Source organism: Arachis hypogaea, chromosome 17 (assembly GCF_003086295.3).
Source record: "Arachis hypogaea cultivar Tifrunner chromosome 17, arahy.Tifrunner.gnm2.J5K5, whole genome shotgun sequence".
NCBI lineage: Eukaryota > Viridiplantae > Streptophyta > Magnoliopsida > Fabales > Fabaceae > Arachis > Arachis hypogaea.
The window spans coordinates 113,140,249-113,163,950 of NC_092052.1; the positions used below are offsets into that span (position 1 = coordinate 113,140,249).

At 40.2% G+C, this 23,702-nt stretch overlaps 1 non-coding gene across 1 annotated transcript; it reads right to left on the reverse strand.

The window, feature by feature from the left end:
* Positions 1-8,115: 8,115 nt before the first annotated feature.
* LOC112767801 (small nucleolar RNA R71) lies at positions 8,116-8,222 on the reverse strand. Its single transcript, XR_003185241.1, has one exon. It is a non-coding gene; the product is annotated as a small nucleolar RNA R71 (small nucleolar RNA).
* Between the last annotated feature and the right edge of the window lie 15,480 nt (positions 8,223-23,702).

Sequence of the window (23,702 nt, forward strand, 5' to 3'; positions counted from 1 at the left end):
TTAACAGAAGCCTAATCAAGGCTTTAATAATAATGGTGGGAGAAATAGGTTTGGCAATAGCAAGCCTTTTCCATCATCTTCTGAGCAACAGACAGAGAATTCTAAGCAGAGCCACTCTTACTTAACAACCATAGTCTTTGATCTATCTAAGACCACTCTCAGTTTCATGACTGAAACAAGGCCCTCCATAAGAAATTTGGAGACACAAGTGGGTCAACTGAGTAAAAGAGTGACTGAAACTCCTCCCAATACTCTCCCAAGCAATACAGAAGAGAATCCAAAGAGAGAGTGCAAGGCCATCAATATACCCCACACGGCCGAACCTGGAGAGAGTCAAGAGGCAGTGATTTCCAGTGAGGAAGACCTCCATGGACGTCCACTGGCCACTAAAGAGTTTTCCAATGAGGAACCAAAGGAATCTGAGGCTCACATAGAGACCATAGAGATTCCACTGAACTTACTGTTGCCATTCATGAGCTCTGATGAGTATTCCTCCTCTGAAGAGGATGAAGATATTATTGAAGAGCAAGTTGCTCAGTATCTAGGAGTAATCATGAAGCTAAATGCCAAGTTATTTGGTAATGAGACTTGGGAGGATGAACCTCCATTGCTCATCAATGAACTGAATGCTTTGGGGCAACTAAAGTTACCTCAGAAGAAACCGAATCCCGGAAAGTTCTTAATACCATGTACTATAGGCACCATGACCTTTGACAAGGCTCTGTGTGACCTGGGGTCAGGAATAAACCTCATGCCACTCTCTGTAATGGAGAAACTAGGGATCTTTGAGGTACAAGCTGCTAAATTCTCACTAGAATTGGCAGACAAATCAAGGAAACAGGCTTATGGAGTGTAGAGGATGTCTTAGTGAAGGTTGAAGGCTTTTACATCCCTGATGACTTCATAATCCTAGACACTGAGAAGGATGAAAAGGACTCCATCATCCTTAGAAGACCCTTCCTAGCCACAGCAAGAGCTGTGATTGATGTGGACAGAGGAGAGTTAGTCCTTCAATTAAATGAGGACTACCTTGTGTTTAAGGCTCAAGGATCTTCTTCTGTAACCATGGAGAGGAAGCATGAAAAGCTTCTCTCAACACAGAGTCAAACAGAGCCCCCACACTCAACTTCTAAGTTTGGTGTTGGGAGGCCACCATTAAGCTCTGAGTCTCTGTGAAGCTCTCTAAGAGCTTCATTGTCAAGCTATTGACATTAAAGAAGTGCTTGTTAGGAGGCAACCCAATGTTATTTAATTATATTTATTTATTTTTCATTGTTATTTTATGTTTTCTTTAGGTTGATGATCATGTGAAGTCACAAAAACAAATGAAAAATCAAAAACAGAATGAAAAACAACATCAAAAATAGCACACCCTAGAAGACAGGCTTACTGGCAATTAAACGCTAGTAAGGATAGCAGAATGGGCATTTAACGCCCAGCCTGGCAGCATTCTGGGCGTTAAATGCCAGAATGGGCAGCACTCTGGAGTTTAACACCAGAAAGGGTTGTCTGGCATTTGGCTGGCGTTAAACGCCAGAAATGGGCATCTGGCTGGCGTTTAACGCCAGAAATAGGCAGCAGAGTGGCGTATAACGCCAGGAAAGGTAGCAGAGTTGGCGTTAAACACCAGGATTGCCACAGAATGGGCTTTTGAACGCCAGATTGGTGCAGGGAGCAGAATTCCTTGACACTTCAGGATCTGTGGACCCCACAGGATCCCCACCTACCCCACCTCTTCTTCTCTCCTCTTCACACCTTTCCATAACACTCTTCCCCAAATACCCTTGACCAATCCCATCAATAACTCTTCTCCAAATACCCTTCACTATCAAATCCTACCCTATTCCCCATATCCTCTTCACCACTCACATCCATCCATCATAAACCCCACCTACCTCACCATTCAAATTCAAACCCTCTTCCTCCTACCCTATAAATACTGCTCCTCACTCCCTCAACTTTCACATATCACAAACACTTCTTTCCCCCTTGGCCGAATCACTCACCTCCCTCCATCTCCTCCATTTCTTCTTCTTCTACTCTTTTCTTTCTTGTTTTGCTCGAGGACGAGTAAACCTTTTAAGTTTGGTGTGGAAAAAAGCCTTGCTTTTTGTTTTTCCATAGCCATTAATGGCACCTAAGGCTGGAGAAACCTCTAGAAAGAGGAAAGAGAAGGCAATTGCTTCCACCTCCGAGTCATGGGAGATGGAGAGATTCATCTCAAAGGTCTATCAAGACCACTTCTATGAAGTTGTAGCAAAAAAAAGGTGAACCCCGAGGTCCCCTTCAAGCTCAAAAAGAGTGAATATCTGGAGATCCGACATGAGATTCAAAGAAGAGGTTGGAAAACTCTCACCAACCCAATCCAACAAGTCGAAATCTTAATGGTTCAAGAGTTCTATGCTAATGCATGGATCACTAAGAACCATGATCAAAGTATGAACCCGAACCCAAAGAATTGGCTTACAATGGTTCGGGGGAATTACTTGGATTTCAGTCTGGAAAATGTGAGGTTGGCATTTAACTTGCCAATGATGCAAGGAGATCCTCACCCTTTCACTAGAAGGGTCAACTTTGATCAAAGGTTGGACCAAGTCCTTAGGGACATTTGTGTGGAAGGAGCTCAATGGAAGAGAGACTCAAGAGGCAAGCCGGTTCAACTAAGAAGGCTTGACCTTAAACCCGTGGCTAGGGGATGGTTGGAGTTCATCCAACGCTCTATCATTCCTACTAGCAACTGGTCTAAAGTTACAATAGACCGGGCTTTCATGATCTATAGCATCATGAACAGAGAGGAAGTAGAAGTTCATGAGATCATGTCCCTAGAACTCTTCAAGGTGGCGGACAAGCCCTCCACTTTGGCAAGGTTAGCCTTCCCTCATCTCATTTGTACCCTATACAATTCAGTTGGAATGGCCATAGAGGGAGACATCCTCATTGAAGGAGACAAGCCCATCACTAAGAAAATGATGGAGCAAACAAGAGAGCCCACTCATGGACCTCAACAAGAGCATGAGAAAGTTCCTCATCAAGAAATCCCTGAGATACCTCAAGGGATGCACTTTCCTCCACACAATTATTGGGAACAAATCAATACCTCCTTATGAGAATTGAGTTCTAACATAGGGCAACTAAGGATGGAGCACCAAGAGCATCCCATCATCCTCCATGAAATAAGAGAGGACTAAAGAGCCATGAGAGAGGAGCAACAAAGGCAAGGAAGAGACATAGAGGAGCTCAAGTACTCCATAAGATCTTCAAGAGGAAGAACTAGCCGCCATCACTAAGGTGGACCCGTTCTTTAATTTCATTGTTCTTATTTTTCTGTTTTTCGAAAATTATGCTTTATGTTTTGTCTATGTTTGTGTCTTTATTACATGATCATTAGTGTTTAGTGTCTATGTCTTAAAGTTATGAATGTCCTATGAATCCTTCACCTTTCTTAAATGAAAAAATGTTTTTTGAAAACAAAAAAGAAGTACATCAATTTCCAATTACATCTTGAAAATAATCTAATTATTTTGATGTAGTGGTAATACTTATTGTTTTCTGAATGAATGCTTGAACAGTGCATATTTTTTGATATTGTTGTTTATGAATGTTAAAATTGTTGGCTCTTGAAAGAATAATGAAAAAGGAGAAATGTTATTTGATAATATGAAAAATCATATAATTGATTCTTGAAGCAAGAAAAAGCAGTGAAAAGCTTGCAGAAAAAAAAAAAGAAAAAATGGCGAAAAAAATAAAGAAAAAGAAAAAACAAGCAGAAAAAGCCAATAGCCCTTTAAACCAAAAGGCAAGGGTAAAAAGGATCCAAGGCTTTGAGCATTAATGGATAGGAGGGCCTATAGGAATAAAATCCTGGCCTAAGCGGCTAAACCAAGCTGTCCCTAACCATGTGCTTGTGGCATGAAGGTCCAAGTGAAAAGCTTGAGACTGAGTGGTTAAAGTCGTGGTCCAAAGCAAAAAGAGTGTGCTTAAGAGCTCTGGGCACCTCTAACTGGGGACTCTAGCAAAGCTGAGTCACAATCTGAAAAGGTTCACCCAGTTATGTGTCTGTGGTATTTATGTATCCGGTGGTAATACTGGAAAACAAAATGCTTAGGGTCACGGCCAAGACTCATAAAGTAGTTGTGTTCAAGAATCAACATACTGAAATAGGAGAATCAATAACACTATCTGAATTCTAAGTTCCTATGGATGCCAATCATTCTGAACTTCAAAGGATAAAGTGAGATGCCAAAATTGTTCAGAAGCAAAAAGGCTACTAGCCCCGCTCATCTAATTGGAAATGAGCTTCATTGATATTTGGAATTTATTATATTTTCTCTTCTTTTTATCCTATTTTTTTTTTAGTTGCTTGGGGATAAGCAACAATTTAAGTTTGGTGTTGTGATGAGTGGATAATTTATACCCTTTTTGGCATTGTTTTTATATAGTTTTTAGTATATTTTAATTATTTTCATTATATTTTTATTTTTTATTCATAAATCACATTTCTAGACTTTAATATGAGTTTGTGTATTTTTCTATGATTTCAGGTATTTTCTGGCTGAAATTGAGGGACCTGAGCAAAAATCTGATTCAAAGGCTGAAAAAGGACTGCAGATGCTGTTGGATTCTGACCCTCCTGCACTCAAAGTGGATTTTCTGGAGCTACAGAAGTCCAATTGGCGCGCTCTTAATTGCGTTGGAAAGTAGACATCCTGGACTTTTCAGAAATATATAATAGTCTATACTTTGCTCGAGATTTGATGGCCCAAACTGGCGTTCAAAGTCAACCTAAAACATCTTTGCGTAAAACGCCCAAACTGGCACCAGAATTGGAGTTAAACGCCCAAACTGGCTCCAAAGCTGGTGTTTAACTCCAGGAACAGCCTATGCACGAAAAAGCTTCAATGCTCAGCCCAAGCACACACCAAGTGGGCCCCAAAAGTGGATTTCTGCACTATTTGCACTTAGTTACTCATTTTCTGTAACCCTAGGTTACTAGTCTAGTATATAAACTACTTTTAGAGATTTATTTTACGTCTTTTGACCAATTTTGGAACTTGTATCTTCATGTTTGGAGGCTGGCCATTCGGCCATGCCTAGACATTTTTCACTTATGTATTTTCAACGGTGGAGTTTTTATACCCCATAGATTAAGGTGTGGAGCTCTGCTGTTCTTCATGAATTAATGCAATTACTACTGTTTTCTATTCAATTCACGCCTACTTCTTCTCCAAGATATACTCACGTACTTAATTCAGTTAAGTCAGAAAGAAGGGGTGACCCGGGACAATCATCCAATCTTCGTTACTCGCTTAGACAAGATCGCGTGCCTGACAACCACAAAGCGGTCTACATGATGTTCAACATAGTCATTGGACGACAGCCGGAGTATATTCTCTTAGATATCTAATACACAGACCGAGTCCGTGAGATTAGTATCTTCGTGGTATAGGCTACAACAATTGGCAGCATTCCTGGGATCCGGAAAGTCTAAACCTTGTCTGTGGTATTCCGAGTAGGATCCGGGAAGGGATGACTGTAAAGAGCTTCAAACCTGCGAATGTTGGGCGCAAGTGACAGTGTGCAAAAGGATCAATGGATCCTATTCCGACGCTAGTGGGAACCGACAGATGATTAGCCATGCGGTAGCTGTACCTGGTATTTTTCATCCGAGACGAGAAATCCGACAGTTGATTAGCCGTGCAGAAACCGTAGAGGACCATTTTCACTGAGAGGATCTTACAGCTTGCCATGGAAAGAGGTAACACGTGGTTGGAAGAAGGCAATAGAAAAGCAGAGGTTCAGAAGCAACAAAGCATCTCCAGACGCTTATCTGAAATTCCTACCAATGAATTACATGAGTACCTTTATCTTATTTTATGTTTTATTTATCTTTTAATTATTCAAACCTCATAACCATTTGAATCCGCCTAACTGAGATTTACAAGGATGACCATAACTTGCTTCAAGCCAACAATCTCCATGGGATTGACCCTTACTCACGTAAGGTTTATTACTTGGACGACCCAGTGTACTTGCTGGTCAGCTGCACGGAGGTCTGAGAAAAGTGTGAGATCACGATTCCGTGTACCAGGCACGCCAGGGATGCCTATGAAGTAGGGAGTGCCACTTGAGGAGTTGAGCGTGGCACGCCAAGCCAAATTTAGAGCAGGGCGTTGCATGCCACTGAAGCGCCAGTCACACGCCAGCTGGAAGATCATGCCTATTGAGTTTCTTTTCCCTCCAAATTGTATTTTTCTTTTCACTTTTGTATTTTCTTTATTTTCTAGTGATAGGAGTAGTATAAATAACCCCTGAAAGTACTGAGACAGGGGTTAAGCAGTTGAGCTATTAGTTATAGCTAGATTTACTTTTCACTTTATCATCTCTTCCATCTCTTGTACTTTTCTCTGAGCTATGAGTAGCTAAATTCTCTCTCATTGAGAGAGGAAGCTCTGTTGTACTTGATGGATTAATGATAGTGAATTTCTTCTTCTTTTCATCTTCTCTTTGATTTGCTAGAAGGAATTTCGTTTTAATGATAGTGTTCAATCACCCTGGAAAAGGAGTTGAATGCAAAATGGGTTTCATGGGAACCTTGGAAAAGGAAACATGAAACCATGCTAGAAATCCCTTCTCACACTTGAGTAGGATCTGGGTTTTGGTGTTTGGATATGGTGACATATAATCCTCCCTCTACTTGGACCTATGATGATGTGTGGTATAATCAGGGACCAAGCATATCTCTCTTCATGAGCAATTAGACCAAGGATTTGGCTATTGATCAAGATTTGAGAGATTGAGTCACCAAGGGATTGGGGCTCAATCAATCATGATTGCCAAGAGGTCAATGAGTTGCATGATTAAGGAGGATATGAGCTGGATTTAATCCAAAGAGACAACATCTCCTGATCTCAATGAATTCCCTTATTCTTATCTTCCACTTTCTTTATAGCTTCATTTACATTCTGTAAATCCTCATTCCCATTTACAATTAAGTCATTTACATTTCTGCACTTTACATTATTGCCATTTTCTTTTCTGCACTTTACTGCTTATATTTACTTTTGAGCCATTTATGTTTCTGCCCATTTACAATTCTGCAATCACAATTTATTTTGCTTAGCTTGACTAATTCATCAATCAATTAAAGTTGCTCAAATCTACCAATCTCTGTGGATACGATCCCACTCCACTGTGGGTTATTACTTGACGATAATTTTTGGTGCGCTTGCCAAAAGAACGGATTCATCATTTTTATATGGGGTGTGAATTCTGGTCATCAAGTTTTATGGCGCCGTTGCGGGGATTGGTTTGAATTTGACAATGATTAAATTGATTGGAGAGCTAGATTAAGCATTTTAATTACCTTGTCATTTTTTTAGTTCTTTAATTCTTCATCTGTTCTATTTTATTTTGATTTTATTTTGGATTTTAGTTATTCATTGTTCATATTTCCATTCTTCTAACTGTTTGATTAATTGCATCAACCAAGCTAACCATTAATCTTAACAAGAGTGATTCCTTCACTTGCCCTCTGCTTGCTGTTTGTTGAATGTATGACAGGTAGAAGGGGAGAAACTTCATCCACCTTCGATAGTGAACCTGAGAGGACCCTCCTTAGATTAAGGAGGGAAGCAAAAGGTAAAGGCATAGTTGGAGAGAAAGTAGTAGAGGAAGATCTAGGAGCAACTATGGAAGGAGAGGTACAAGACCATGTTGGAGTGGATGCTGGCAATCATATTGGGCAAGAGAGGAGAGTCTTAGGCTCTTACATCAACCTAAATCCAGGAAAATGTGGCAACAGCATTCTCAAACCAACAATTCGTGCTAACAACTTTGAGTTGAAACCTCAACTCATCACACTTGTTCAGAATAATTGTTCATATGGAGGGGGCTCAGAAGGACCCAAACCAACATCTCACTACACTCTTGAAGATTTGTGACACTGTAAAGTCCAATGGTGTACATCCTGACACCTACAAGCTACTCTTGTTCCCTTTTTCACTCAGAGACAAGGTAGCAAAGTGGTTGGAAGCATTCCCCAAGGAGAGCCTAACAACTTGGGATGAGGTTGTAAACCAATTTCTAGCAAGATTCTACCTTCCACAGAGAGTCAACAGACTGAGAGCTGAGGTGCAAACTTTCAGACATCAAGATGGTGAAATACTTTATGAAGCTTGGGAGAGGTTCAAAGACTTGACAAGAAAGTGCCCTCCAGATATGTTCAACGAATGGGTTCAACTTCACATTTTCTATGAAGGGCTATCATATGAAGCAAAGAAGGCTGTGGACCATTCTTCAGGGGGTTCACTCAACAAGAAGAAAACCATTGAAGAAGCCATAGATGTCATAGAGACTGTAGCTGAAAATGAATATTTCTATACTTCAGAAAGATCTCAAAAGAAAGGAGTGTTAGAGCTAAATCCTATGGATGCCTTGTTAGAACAAAACAAGATGATTGCAGCACAACTAGCAGCCCTAACAAAGAGGATGGAGATTGGCCAAGTTTCAGCTGTCCAAGCTTAAGCACCATCACAGGAAGAAGATACCCCAGAAGTTGAAAGTGAATGGGAGCAGGCGAATTACTTGAACAACTCTTCTAGACCACCATATGACCCAAACTCCAAGACATATAACCCAGGTTGGAAGAACCACCCAAACTTTGGGTGGAGAAACCAACAAAGCCATAACCAAGACCATAACAAACCATACCAATCCAACCAATACAACAACCATAACTCCAACCATCAAGCAAGCAACAACAGACCCTACAAAAATGCACAAAATACATCATACCAATCCACCCAACAACCACACAACAACCACCACCAAGAAACATCAACCTTGACCATGCAGCCATGTGAGATCAAAAGCAATTTTGAAAGAATGGAGGCTGCAATAGCACAGATGTCATCACAGCTGACAGGAGCTATTTCCAATGTTTTGGAAAGACAAATACAGGCTGAAAGAAAGATGGATGCCAACCAAGAAGAGTGCAGATCAAACATAAAGAATCAAGGCGCAGCAATTTCAAAATTGGAAGCACACTAGCGAACTTATCTAAGCAAATTCTAATGCCCACACATATATTTTCCAGTGATACCATGGTCAACCCAAGAGGGGAATGCAAAGCCATCACACTTAGAAGAGGAAAAGTTGTAGAAGAGGCATCCCAAAATCAAAGCAATCAAGAAAAAGAAGCTGCGAAGGAGCCTGAAAACAAGAAAGAAGAAGAGACCCCTGCACCATCCTCATCAATGCCAGTCCTAAAGCCATATGTGCCACAAGCACCCTATCCACAAAGGCTAAGGAAAGATAGAAGAGAGAACCAGTTCTCAAGGTTCCTAGAAATCTTCAAGAAGCTCCAAATCAACATACCCTTTGCTGAGGCATTAGAGCAAATGCCTCTCTATGCCAAATTTTTAAAAGAACTGATGGCAAGAAAGAGGAATTGGGAAGAGAAGGAAACCATAGTGCAAACTGAGGAATGCAGTACTATCATACAAAAGAAACTCCCCCAGAAAATGAAAGACCTTGGGAGTTTTCAAATTCCATGCATCATAGGTGATATCACCATTGAAAAAGCATTGTGTGACCTGGGAGCAAGTATCAATCTCATGTCCCTGGCTATGATGAGGAGGATGAAGATTGAGGAAGCCAAACCAACAAGGATGGCACTCAAATTGGCTGACAGAACATTCAAATTCCCTCATGGGGTGGTGGAGGACTTGTTGGTGAAAGTGGGAGAGTTTATTTTTCCAGCTGACTTCATTGTTCTAGATATGGAAGAAGAAGCCAACACATCAATCATCCTAGGAAGGCCATTCCTAGCTATTGCTGGAGCCATTATTGATATCCAAAAAGGGGAACCAGTCTTGAGGTTGCATGAAGAGAAGATGGTCTTCAATGTGTTCAAGGCAATGAGTTACCCCAAAGAATCCATAGGAGAGTTCATGATGGTAGATACCATAGAGAAGATAGTCCAAGGAGTATTGGAGGAAGAACAATGTGAAGAGATTATGGAGCTGGAACAACAAGTATTAGGTGAAAAAATGCCACAAGAAATCACAGAGAAATCGATCATGCTGAACCACAAAGACAACAAGGAAGTGGAAGCACCAAAACTAGAGCTGAAGACCCTGCCTCGAAGCTTGAAGTATGCATACTTAGGTGACAACAACACTTACCCAGTGATCATCAATTCAAGCTTGAGTAAGGAACAAGAAGAGGAGCTTCTCCAAGTGCTGAGATAACATAAAGATGCTATAGGATGGACACTTGCAGACTTGAAGAGAATTAGTCCTTCAATGTGCATGCACAAAATCCTACTTGAAGAAGGAGCCAAGCCCTCAAGATAGCAACAAAGAAGGCTGAACCCAACCATGAATGAAGTGGTTCAAAAAGAGGTGCTGAAACTGTGGCAAGCTAGGGTGATTTATCCTATCTCAGACAGCCCTTGGGTAAGCCCAGTGCAAGTAGTCCCAAAGAAAGGAGGGATCACTGTTGTACCAAATAAGAAGAATGAACTGATACCTACAAGAACAGTGATCGGTTGGCGCATGTGCATCGATTATAGGAAGCTTAATGAGGCCACCAAGAAGGATCACTTCTCCCTACCTTTCATGGATTAGATGCTTGAAAGATTGGCAGGACATGAGTATTATTGCTTCTTGGACGGTTATTCTGGTTACAACCAAATTGTTGTAGACCCCAAGGACCAGGAAAAAATCTCATTTACTTGTCCATATGGTGTTTTTGCTTATAGGAGAATGCCCTTTGGATTGTGCAATGCACCTGTAACATTCCAAAGGTGCATGCTCTCCATATTTTCAGACATGATTAAGAAATTCATTGAGGTGTTTATGGATGACTTTTCTATATTTGGTGATTGATATTCTAACTGCTTGCACCACTTAGCCTTGGTGCTAAAGAGATGCCAAGAGACCAACCTTGTTTTGAACTGGAAAAAATGTCACTTTATGGTTACAGAGGGGGTGGTTCTTGGCCACAAAATCTCAAAAAGAGGCATAGAGGTGGACAAGGCTATTAAAAAGTTACCTCTACCTTGCAATGTCAAGGCAGTTAGAAGTTTTCTAGGACATGCTGGCTTCTATAGGAGGTTCATTAGAGATTTCTCAAAGGTTGCCAAACCTTTAAGTAACCTACTTGTCTCTAATGTACCTTTTGCTTTTGATAAAGATTGCATGCTAGCCTTTGAAGAGCTTAAGAACAAACTCTCCTCTGCACCTATCATAGCACCACCTTGCTGGGATCTTCCCTTTGAACTAATGTGTGATGCATCTAACTTTGCTATTGGTGCTGTTTTAGGACAGAGGATGGACAAATTGGTGCATGTTATTTACTATGCTAGCAAATTCCTCAATGAGAATCAAAGAAACTATACCACTACAGAAAAGGAATTACTTGCCATTGTCTTTACTTTTGATAAGTTTAGATCATATCTTATTGGCTCCAAAGTAATTGTATTCACTGATCATGCAGCACTCAAATACTTGCTTACCAAACAAGAGTCCAAGCCTAGACTAATAAGGTGGATCCTGCTTCTCCAAGAGTTTGATATTGAAATTAAAGATATGAGTAGAGCAGAGAACAAAGTGACTGACCACCTCTCAAGGATCCCACAGGAAGAAGATGATGCACCCCAAATTGCAGTTAATTCAATCTCTTCTTCATTTCTCACCAAGGGCATGGGAGGTTGTGCCTCTTTTTCTAGAATCTCCATCTCTTGATCAACCTCTTCCAAGTTTTCAACCAGGGTATGCCTTGGAGGTTGTACACCCTCCTCAACATCAAATGCAACCGTCTTGGAAGGAGGCTCTATGTCTTGACTTTCCCATGGAGGTTCAGCATCTCGCAAGTCTTCAACCACTTTTTCCTCTTCAATAATTACTGCTTTGTCCAGTAGTTTTAATATAAAATCGTACTCATCCTTGATGATTTTCTTTCCATGACAACTCCTTTCAACTGTTCTTTCATCTTCAAGGGTCTTTACTACCTTCACCTTTAGGGCCTCCTCTAGCTCCTTATGAAGTATGGATTCGCGAAGATGATCCCTTCTCTCTTGTTCCATGTTAATAGCATCATTGGGATCATGTTGCTCTTGGATTGATGGATGTGAGTGCTCTTCCATGGATGGTGGTGATGGGATAGAGAGATCATTCTGTGGCTGAAAAGAAAGTGCACTATAGCTTGAGGGTTAATTATTGAAGGTATTTGGTGGTCCGATTTGGCGACGAGAGCTTGTATAGTAGAGTTTAGATCGGTAAGTTCTTTCTCCATGGAGGTTTGGGATGGATAGGAGGGTTCATTTGGCTCATAAGGTGGTTTATATGGTGGATACGGGTTAGGGTCATATGGAGGTGAATGGTGAAAAGGGGCTTGTGAGTATGGTGGTCCAAAGTCCTGTTGAGGAGAGGGTTTATAAGCATATTGTGGTGGTTGTTGATAGTCCATTGGAGGTGGTTGTTGCCATGAGGGTTGATCAAATCCTTGTGGCTCTTCCCATCTTTGATTGTTCCAACCTTGATGCCTGTTCTTATTGTAATTTCCTCTTCCTGCAATATAATTGTAACCAGACTCATAGCCAAAGGGGTGAGAGTTCATAGTAGCAAATAAAATTAAAAACAAAAATAAAAATAATTTTAAATTAAAAGATTATTTGAAATTTAAATTTTTGAATTTGAAAATTAAATTTTGAATTTTAAATTTTGAAATTTGATTTTTGAAATAAGATAAGATAAGATAAAAATTTTAAAATAAAAATCTGAATTTTTTTTTAATAAAAATAAATAAACAAGCAAAAAGCAAATATTTACAATAACCAATAATAAGGCACACGTTTGCAATTCCCCGGCAACGGCACCATTTTGAAGAGATAACTTTTGCGTGGTCTAGAAATTCGCAAATAAATCCTCGTTGCAGGTATAGCTTCTAAACCAACAAAAGTCCTTTCCTACAGACGTTTTGGTTGTCACAAGTAACAAAACCCTTTAAAATTGATAACCGAAGTATTCAAACCTCGGGTCATCTTCTCAAGGAACTGCAGGGAGGTATGTTCTTATTATTGGTTATGAGTCTTGTAAATTGGGGGGTTTTGGAGTTTGGGCAATGGGCACAAATATAATTATAAATTAAAGCAATAAAAATAAATAAGAGATTTTATGTAATTAAATTAAAAGCCTTGATTAGGAGAGATTAATCGGAAGTTCTATCCTTGTTAGATTTTTCTCATGATCAATTGATAATTGATGGTTGTTTCTACTTAGTCATCCTTTACCAAGTGAAGTAAAGGAAAGTCAAGTAAGTTGGGAGTCTACTTTTATTCACAAGTTCTAATCCTCTCCCTTGGGAAGGATTAGCGTTAGTGACTAGAGAGCCAGCCAACAATAAACCCAATTACAATTTAACTCTTGAGTAATTCAACTCAAGGGTCTCCAAATATCAATCAACTCCAAAATTAAGTTGGGATCTAACTTAGAACATTAATTAAAAACAAACAATAGAAGAAGTGATAAATCTGAAGTACCTCAAATTGCATTAAATAAAAGAAATCAAGTCAAACATGAAAATTCATAAACCAAATTGGAAAAATAAATAAAAGAAACATTGAACCTGTGATGAAGAAGAAATCCTAAATCCTTTAAGAGGAATCCTAATCCTAAATCCTAAAAGAGAGGAGAGAACCTCTCTCTCTAATAACTACATCTAAATTATGAAAAGTGAATGTATGAGCTGATCCTTATAAATGAATGGATTTTCCCACTTTATAGCCTCTAATCTGTGTTTTTTGGGCCAAAAACTGGGTCGAAAATAGCCCAAAAATCGCTGGAGAAGAAATCTGCCACGCTGATTTTCGGAACTGTGACGCGTCCGCGTGGAGCACGCGTTCGCGTTGCCTAGCGTCAGGGCAACTATGGCATATTATATATCAAATCGAAGCTCCGAATGTTAGCTTTTCAACGCAACTAGAACCGCGTCATTTGGACCTCTTTAGCTAAATTTATAGCCGTTTGAGTGCGAAGAGGTCAGGCTGGACAGCTTAGCAATTTCTCCAACTTCTTGTATTCCTTCCACTTTTGCATGCTTCCTTTCTATCCTCTGAGCCATTCCTATCCTGTAATCTCTGAAATCACTTAACACACATATCAAGGCATCTAATAGTAATAAGAGAGGATTAAACATAGGGAACTTAAGGCCAAAGAAGCATGTTTTCAATCAAAGCACAAAATCAGGAAGGAAAACGTAAAACATGCGAATAGTATGAATAAGTGGGTAAAGAGTTGATAAAAACCACTCAATTGAGCACAAGATAAACCATGAAATAGTGGTTTATCAGATAGCATAGAAGTTCCCACCTTCTTTCCCTAGTGATTTGGCTCAAGATGGGGTACTCCCCATCCCTCAGCTCAAAACCCATCTCATAAATGATATGATTTGTTTTCATGAGCCTATGATATCTTCCTTCATGAAACTGAGATCTAAATTTCCTTGCATCATAGGATGGGGGGTCGGTCACCATTGGTTCCTTTCCCGGTCTTCTCCTTGAACTTGATGAGGCCATAGATTCAAATAGAGGGAAGAAGCAAGGGTGAATTTGTGACACGGTTTTGTAGTGAGAGGAAGGGAAAATGATGTGTTATTTGGGGAAGGGGGTTGTTGAATGTGTTTTTGGCCAAGTGAAAAGTGAAGCAATGGTTTAGAAGTGTGAGGGAGGCTTGTATGAGTGTGTTTCTTATGAAGTACCTCAACCTATTTATAAGCAAGACATTAAAGCTTTGGTCAAAAACACACTTGAAGAGGAATCTCGATTGAGAGCATGAAGGGTGAAGATTGAGCTAAGTATGGTGGGAGGCTCATGATATAGACGGTCTGCATGCCTTGTTGAAGAATGACAAGGATTCTCTCCTCATTGGTTGCATGTATTTCGGTGTCCAAGAGTGCATGCATGCAGATTTTGTTTTCCAAGGGGCACGCTTCTCTAAGCACATGTGATCACTTCCCACTTGACTTGTCCTAGCCGTGACTCTCCCTTTTCTTGTCCTTTCCTCAATCTTCTTTTTCCTATTCAACCAAATCAACAAAATGGTGAGTCTTAGGATAGAAAATATAGCACGGTGGTGTAGTAATGGTCATTTAAATGATTTGTCATGTTCTTTATTTATAAAGAACCAATTGTGTTCCTTAGATAATGAACCAAGATTTGGTGAACACCAAATTTGTCCATTGCTAAGGAATCAATATAAAATGCACACAGTCCATCACAATTGGTATATAATTCATAAAGCACATTTTATTTCCTATCATGAATTCTTAAAATGAAAACTATGTATGATCCATTCATGCATGACTTTGATTTTATGAACAGAAATTAATTCTTCTGAAAATTAATGTATATGTAGACACCAAACTTAATGTTTGGTCGTATACTTTATCACAATGATTAAGCATATAGTCTAAGAAAGCTTGAAAAGCCAATTTGGAGTGCCTTGAGGCACACCAAACTTAGAAATCTAACATATGCTCCAAAATAGTGCATGCAGCTATCAGGTAAGTTCATAAGAATTCAAATTCATGCTAGAATGATCATAGATTATTGAATTCAAAAGCAAGGCAAAATTCTTAGATCATGGGTTGTCTCCCATGGAGCGCTCTTTTATTGTCACTAGCTTGAAATTGGCCCCTCATTAGGGTGGTTGCTGACTGTAGTGTCTCAGTTTGTCTCCCTTCACTGTGATCTTTCTTTTGGTGCCTTGATGCTCAACTTCAGCATCTCTAGTGAGAGTATTTTGTTGATAGTGTAGTAGTCATCAGCTTGTTGGCTTGCCCCCAGTTGTTGATAGATTAACTACACTTTATCCCCTTTTTGGAACCCCTCAGTTGGAATCTTTTTGTTCTTCCATCCCTTTTTAACCCTTTTCTTACTTTTCTTCTTTCTGTATGTAGATCCTTCCCCCTTTTTGGTACTGGACTGCATCTTTGGGCTTTCCTTCTCAGTAGCTAATACTTTAATTTCATCTTGTTTTCCTTCATCACTCTGCACAATTTCATTCTCTTTTTGCCATGCTGTGTTATTTGTTTCTTGCTCCGGAAGGTAATCAATGATTGTCTTGTTTGTTTTCTTCTTCCATTGCAAGTCTCCTTTATCAGTCTCCATGCAGATTCTCGTTTCATCAATGTGTTGTGTTTCTGGAAAGACATTTAAGGTGATGCTTTCATCGTGCATTCTGAGGGTCAACTCTCCTTGCTCCACATCTATAATGGCCCTTGTTGTGGCCAAGAATGGCCTTTCCAGTATAATGGAATCACCTCCCTCTTCATCTGAGTCTAAGACCACAAAATCTGCAGGAAATATGAATTTGTCCACCTTAACTAGAAGGTTTTCAATCACACCCCTGGGACATATCACTGACTTGTCCACCAATTCTAGAGACATTTGTATTGCCTTCACTTCTTCTATGCACAGCTTTTTCACCAAAGAGGGCATTAGATTGATACTCACCCCTAAATCACACATTGTTTTATTGATATTTAGGTTGCCAATGGTGCACGGTAGGAAAAAGCTTCCAGGGTCCTCAAGTTTTGGGGGAAGCCCCTTCTGGATTAATGCACTGCATTCTTCAGTGAGCAATATAGTTTCATTCCTATGCTAACTCCTCTTTTTGTTGATAAGCTCTGACGTTAGGATTTTTACCAGTAAAGAGATTCATAGAAATATTTGCGTTGTAGATATAGTCTCTAAACCGACAAAAATCCCTTCGTACAAATGTTTTGAGTGTCACAAGTAACAAATCCCTTTAGAAATTGTTAACCGAGTATTCAAACCTCGGATCGTCTTCTCAAGGAACTGCGAGGAAGTATGTTCTTATTATTGGCTATAAAGGTTGTAATCGGGGTTTAGAAGATGAGAAGTAAGTAATTTAAATGACAAGTAAAGTAAATGGCAATTAAAATAAATAAATACTGTAAAGCAGACTTTTGGCAAGGTAAGAGAAGTTGGAGGTCCAACGTAGTTATCTCTCTCAACTATAATGAAGGTTGAATCTAAACTCCACTTGGTCAACCTTTACTAGGGCAAAGGAAAGTCAGGGGACTAATTAAATTAACCTTTGAATCCTATTTATTTCCTAAGAAAAGGTTGGGATTACTTAAGTTCAGCTCAATTAGCAAGATAATGATTATCAGTTGTGTTGAGTTTAATAACTGTTGAGTTACTGAATTCTTAACCAGGGCCAAAAGGGGAAAAAATAAAATTGCTGGAATAATAAAAATGTCCTTAGATGGGAGGCAATGGTAACTTAAATCAAAGAGAACAATCATAAACTGAAAATACCTCAATTATCATTAATTCAAATAACAGTCTGTAACATGGAAGAAATTCATAAATTCACTGATCAATTCAAGTGCTAGAATAAATAAAGGTAAAAGGAAGCTAAAACAAAGAAACGTAAAACCTGGATTGAGAGTCACTCTTAAAACAAGAAGAAATCCTAAATCCTAAGAGAGAGAGAAGAGAAGATCTCCCTCTCAACTAAATCTAAATTATTGAAAAATAAAATATGCGAGCTCGCTTTGAATGGATGCATTCCCACACTTTATAACCTCTGGTCTATGCTGTCTGTACTTGGATCTGGGCCAAAAAGGGCTTCAGAATTTGCTGGGGGTGTATTCTGTAAATTCTAATACGTGGCCTCTGTCACGCGTCCGCGTGGGTCACGCGGTCGCGTCATTTGGAGCTTTTCCTTGCCACGCAGTCGCGTCAGTCATGCGACCGCGTCATGTGCGTTCTGCTTAAGGTGCGCGGTCGCATCAGTCATGCGGCCGCGTCGCTGCTGATTCGTGCTTGGCACGCGATCGCGTCATCCATGCGATCGCGTGGATACCAGTTTCCTTAAAGCTCCATTTTGCCCTCTCCGTCCTATTTTGTATGTTTCCTTTTCCATCCTTTAAATCATTCTGCCTTAGAAAATCTGAAACTACTCAACACACTAATCACGGCATCGAATGGAAATAAAGGTAATTAAAATAATTAATTTTTAAAGCTTAGGAAACATGTTTTTCACAATATGACATAATAAGGAAGGAAAAGTAAAACCATGCGATTAATGTGAATAAGTAGGTGAAGGATTGTATAAATCACTCAAATTAAGTACAAAAGAACTCATGAAATATGGGTTTATCAACCTCCCCACACTTAAACACTAGCATGTCCTCATGCTAAATCCAAGGTAAATAATTAAGGTTAAAGTACTGGAATGTCATGCAATGCAACCTAATTTAAATGCAACTACCTAAATGAATGATGCATCATGCAACTCTAAATTATTTACTTATATATAAAGCTTACATGTAGTCAAGTTAATTCACATTCTCAAGGAGTCATGTGTATATATATATATATATATATATATATATATATATATATATATATATATATAGCCAACCCTTAAATAATAAAGCATTTTAGCAAATGAGATGGGAAAGAAAACATTGTACAAACTTGCAAAACAATTAGTAAATTAAGTACAGATATATGTTGATAAGTTATTGAACCCTCACTGGATTTTGTGTTTACTCTCTAGTCACTCAGTGTTTATTAGGTTTATTCACTCTATTTTTATTTTTATTCTTAATTTCTATAGCTTTGTTCTTCATCTAACCAATCAACAATTATAGAATATAGTCATACCAAAAAGTCATGAGGTCTTTAATTGAGGTTGTAATGGGGTCAAGGTAAAGGTAAGGATTTATGTATAGGGTCAAGTGAGCTAATAAGTGAATCCTTAATTAGACTAAGATCTCACCTAACATACATATTTAGTAAAATAAAATCTTTTTACCTATTTTCCCATATTATCACACTTATTGTTACATACTCATGTTTCACTTTTTATTTTTTTTTTATTCCATGTGCATTGCTTATATTTTGCATTGGGGAAATCTTTTTGTATCCCCCTTTAATTTAAATGCTGAAAAATAACTCTTTTTTTTTTCAAGGCATATGGCAATTAAATCACTTTGATTTTCTCATGAGCATGCTTCCCAAATTTATTTTATTTCTTTTAACTTCTCTACCTTTTTGTTTCTATCATCCATGTTCCCAAAAGGTTTCCCACATTTAACTCTATTCATGATTTTCTATCTTAAGCTAACCAAGGATTCACTTGGGATTTTCTTTTGTTTTTCTGTTTAAGGCTAGTAATTTGGCTAAATAGAATAAAGGGGTTTTTAAAAGGCTCAAGGGGGCTAACAAAGGTGATGTAAAGGTAGGCTAATTTGGGGTAAGTGAGCTAAAATCAAATGATGGCCTCAATCATTCTCTTGGTATGTATCTACATTCTATATTCTATAATTGGACATATAGATTAAAGCAAAGTAAAGAACATCAGAATAAAAAGAAATGAAACACACAGAAATGAAATTATGGTTTGAATGCAACCATACAATTAAGCTCAAGACTCACAGGCTGTGTGTTCTCTAACTCAAGCATCATATATCATTTATATATTGTATGCAGGTTTAGTTAAAAATTCCCATTATTCTCATAAAAAAATATTTAGGGTAGCTTTTAAAGTTTTAATGTTCCTCCTTGATGAAATGTTGTCAGCTTAACTACATCATGTAATGCTATATATAAGGTTTGTGGATTTAAATCTGATATGTTCAATTTCCTAGCTTACTTCCTTTTTATATTTTTCAATTTTAAACTATATTATCTTATGCTAAAAAGGGTAAACTATACTAATTAATCCACTAATAAATCAGAATTGCAAACTAAACTAAATAACTAAAATAAACTAAATGGCTAAAATATGAACTAAAGATGCAAAATGCAGAAAATAGAGTAAAAATACATAAAAGCAATGTATAAGTACTCAGAAAATAACAGTAAAAAGAAAAATACAGAAAAATATCCAAAATAAAAGAAAAAAGATGTAGTGGTTCACCAAAATAAACGCCAGAGATGGCGACCTTCCCACACTTAAAAGGAAGCATCGTCCCCGATGCTCAATCAAGTCGGGTGTGAAGGAGTGTCATCACTGGAAGGGATGGTAGCTGGAGTCTCAGTGGTGGTAGGCTGGGAGTCTGGCTACTGTGGAGGAGGTGCTGACTGGATCGGGATCTCAAGATCCGCAGCCTCAATCTGATGTGGGACTGCTGCCTGTGGTGCGGCTGGTGCTGCCTCCTGGGGATGGGTCTCTGCCTCGGGCGCATCCGCCTCCTCCTCAGATGCCTCGGACGGTGTGTCGGGCTCAGAGGGGATGTCACCGGATCGTATCATCAGCTTTAGGTGCTCATAGCGCCGCTTGTTGCGACGCTCCATCTGGTCAAGTCGTCGAAACAAGCGGTGCACCAGATGATAGACGGGCTCTGTGGCAGGTGGAGGTGCAGTGGTGGTAGCAGGGGTAGGTGGTGCAGCAGTGGAGGAAGAGGGTCCAGCAGACGGTGGGGCTGACTCATCAGTAGCAGTGAATGGTGGTGGTCTGTGGCCCAAGGCTAAGAAGTTCCGGCTGTGCGGAATGATCTTCCTGCAATCCGCCGCTGATGGTCTCTCATCGGCAGCCTCCCATGGCACGTCAGCTCGACGGCCAAGCTGTGTAACTAGATATGGAAAAGGGAGGGTGCCTCAGACGTGGACCCTGGCCATATAGTGCCGAATGAAACGTAGCAGATAAAGGTCCTTACCCTCCAGCACACACCAAAGGAGGGTGATCATAGCAGCCGGGATCTCCGTCTCGTGAGTACTCGGCATCACATAATTACTCAAGATCTGATGCCATAACCGAGCCTCATCGTTTAAGTATGCTCTCTTGATCCCTCTAGGCATGGTAGTATCCTGACCCATCTCCCAAGGAACTGTCGGGTCGAGAGCTATCCGTGCCTTCACGGCATCCCAATCAAACTGCATCTGACGCATGTCCTCCTCAGCCTTTGAATAACCATCAGGCTGATCGGACTTGGCTGGGAGCCAGAGAATGTCCTCTAAGGCCTCCTCAGTGACTAGAATATGTTTTCCTCTCAGGTTCACTGCATCTAGGGTAGTGAGATAGTAGTTGCAGTAGAATTTCCGTACCCAAGATGAATTGACCTCTGTCAGTGTTCTTTCCAGAAAGAACCAGCCCTTTTGCTTGATTTGCTCAGTGGTGTACTGCTGGAGTGCTTCTGGAATCTTCAGAGTTCGCTCCAGGTATAGATTTCTGGAGTTTGCAAAAGCCGAGTACTTCAGCTCACAGTACCGGTTTGCAAATTTTATAGGATCATTCGCAGGGAGCAGCTGGTCAGCTTTTTCCTGCTGTGTGAAGTTCTTCTCCCGCCATGAAGAATCGTGCATTAGAGCAATGATGGACTGGGAGGAATCTCCTCTCTTGCGCTTGCCAGTAGCCTTGCCTTTTCCTTTCCTTTGTGAGGCAGACATCCTGAAAAACAGAAAATCAGGATATGGATAAAATAGGAAAGCAAATAGGCAATTTAAACAAAGGAAACTCAAAGCAGCAAGGGAGAAATAGAATAAGGAAAATGAGTAAATGAAATGTGATTAAATTTATGTTAAATAGAAAAATAAACAATATGCCATGGTTAGAAAGTTAGAGGAAAGTGAAAATAAACAGAAAAGAGATCAAAAGGGTTAGTATGGTTAGAATATTAAAATTAGTGAGTTAGTAAAGTGCGGGTTAAAGTAAGTGGCATAGAAAAATTCCATATAACAAGGATTCACAGGTAAGAATAGAAGTACTCATAATCGAACAAGGAAAACAGGGTGATGCTGATTCGAATAGAAATAAAGAAAGCAAAAATTGAAATCAGTGAATCACAAATGCAGTTTATGAACCAGGAAATCAAAGAGGATAAGAAAGTCTGCCATAGAATTCATGAAATGGTTTGGGTAAAGCAGAGTAAAACAGAGTTCAGAAATGCCAAACCAAAACAAGAATGAAAACAATTTACAAAAAATTTGGGCAGCATTCCGGCTAAAATTGGATAGTCCCGGAAAATAAACAGCAATCATAGCAGTTCATATGAATTAAAAACTTGCTGCAGTTACCAGTAATGAATAGAAACAGGAAAATTTAGATTAACAAGCAGCAATTGCAAGAAATCACAGCATATGAACGAGGTCACAGGAACAGCAGAATTGCAGTTATGATAAAACAGAAACAGGAACAGTGCAAGTAAACAGACCTAGATCCACTAACCAGAGCCTAAGCTACCTAACAACCTAAAAATCCACTACAGCATGCATAGCTATCTATCCTAATGATGAACAGAAACGGAAAAAAGTACAGAAAAATGATGAACGGATAAAAGGGAATGCGTGTTGCGGAACCTGGAAGGCGGGAGGGGTGGAACGGGGAAGAAGGTGGCTGCGGCGGCGTCCGGCGCGGTGGCGGGGAACGGTGTCGCGGTGGCGGCTGAGGGGGGCAGTGGCGGAGAGAGGGGGCGCGACTGGATGGCTGGCAGTGGTGGGCGGTGGTCGCGGAGGGCAGTGGTGGAGAGGGGAGGAAAGAGGAAGAAGGGAGAAGAAGAGAGGGGAGGGGGTTGCGGCAGCGGTGTCTGGACGGCGGTGGCGGCTGGGTGGTGGCGCGGTGGCGGCTGGGTGGTGCTGGGTGGTGGTTGGAGGAAGAAGAAGCAGAGAGGGAGAAGAGGGTTGGGGGTGGGGGCTGCGCGACTGATAGGGTTCGCGTGGCTGGGGGGTTATACTTTCAAATCCACGCGGCCGCGTGGGGCACGCGGTCGCGTGGTTGGGGCGAAAATGGAGGTGACGCGATCGCGTCACTGGAATTCGTGCTAAACGCACAACTCCAGCACTGTTTTAGCGCAACTCTCTGTCTCCTTTTGGGGTGATGTGCAATCCATGCGACGCGATCGCGTCGCTCACGCGGTCGCGTGGGATTGGCATTGTGCAAGGGACGCGATCGCATGGGGCATGCGATCGCGTGGGCCAATTTGTGCGAAACGCACAAGGGCCGCACGATTCCAGCCTAACTTTCTATTCATTGGATCCTTACGCCGATATATATATCACGCGGCCGCGCGGGTGGTGTTTTTTGCAATAAGACGCGATCGCATGGGGCATGCGGTCGCATCGTGCACCCCTTTTTTTTTTATGCATGAAAAATGCAGAATGCAACGGTTAACATGAATGCGATGCATGATTCCAGGTTTAATAAATTAAAATTGAAAAAGGAAAAATGAAAGCAATTAACAAGAAATAAATTGAAAAAGAAGCGACCATACCATGGTGGGTTGTCTCCCACCTAGCACTTTTAGTTAAAGTCCTTAAGTTGGACATTGGAGGAGTATCCTGTTATGGTGGTTTATGTTTAAATTCGTCTAAAAATCTCCACCAGTGTTTGGAATGCCAATAGCCTCCGGGGTCTCAAACTAGGCACACAAAGCTTCTGAACAGCTTCAAATATATTGTTAGGCTCCCGGGGTGACAAATGTCAGAATAAACTCCAGGATTCCAAGCCTTGCTTTTAAATCCGCCTCCATCTTGATCTACATGTCTCCATCTGGGCGGGTTAAAAAGTAGAATCTCACCTTGGTGACCAAATGTTTTCCGTGATCCATGCAATTGAGCATGATACCAATCCGTGTACTTCGAGGTGAAGCGTGGAACCTTATTGAACCTTGTGCACCAGCTCTGAGTACGAGCCATTTCCCTCTTACTCTTAAAGCCGCAGAGA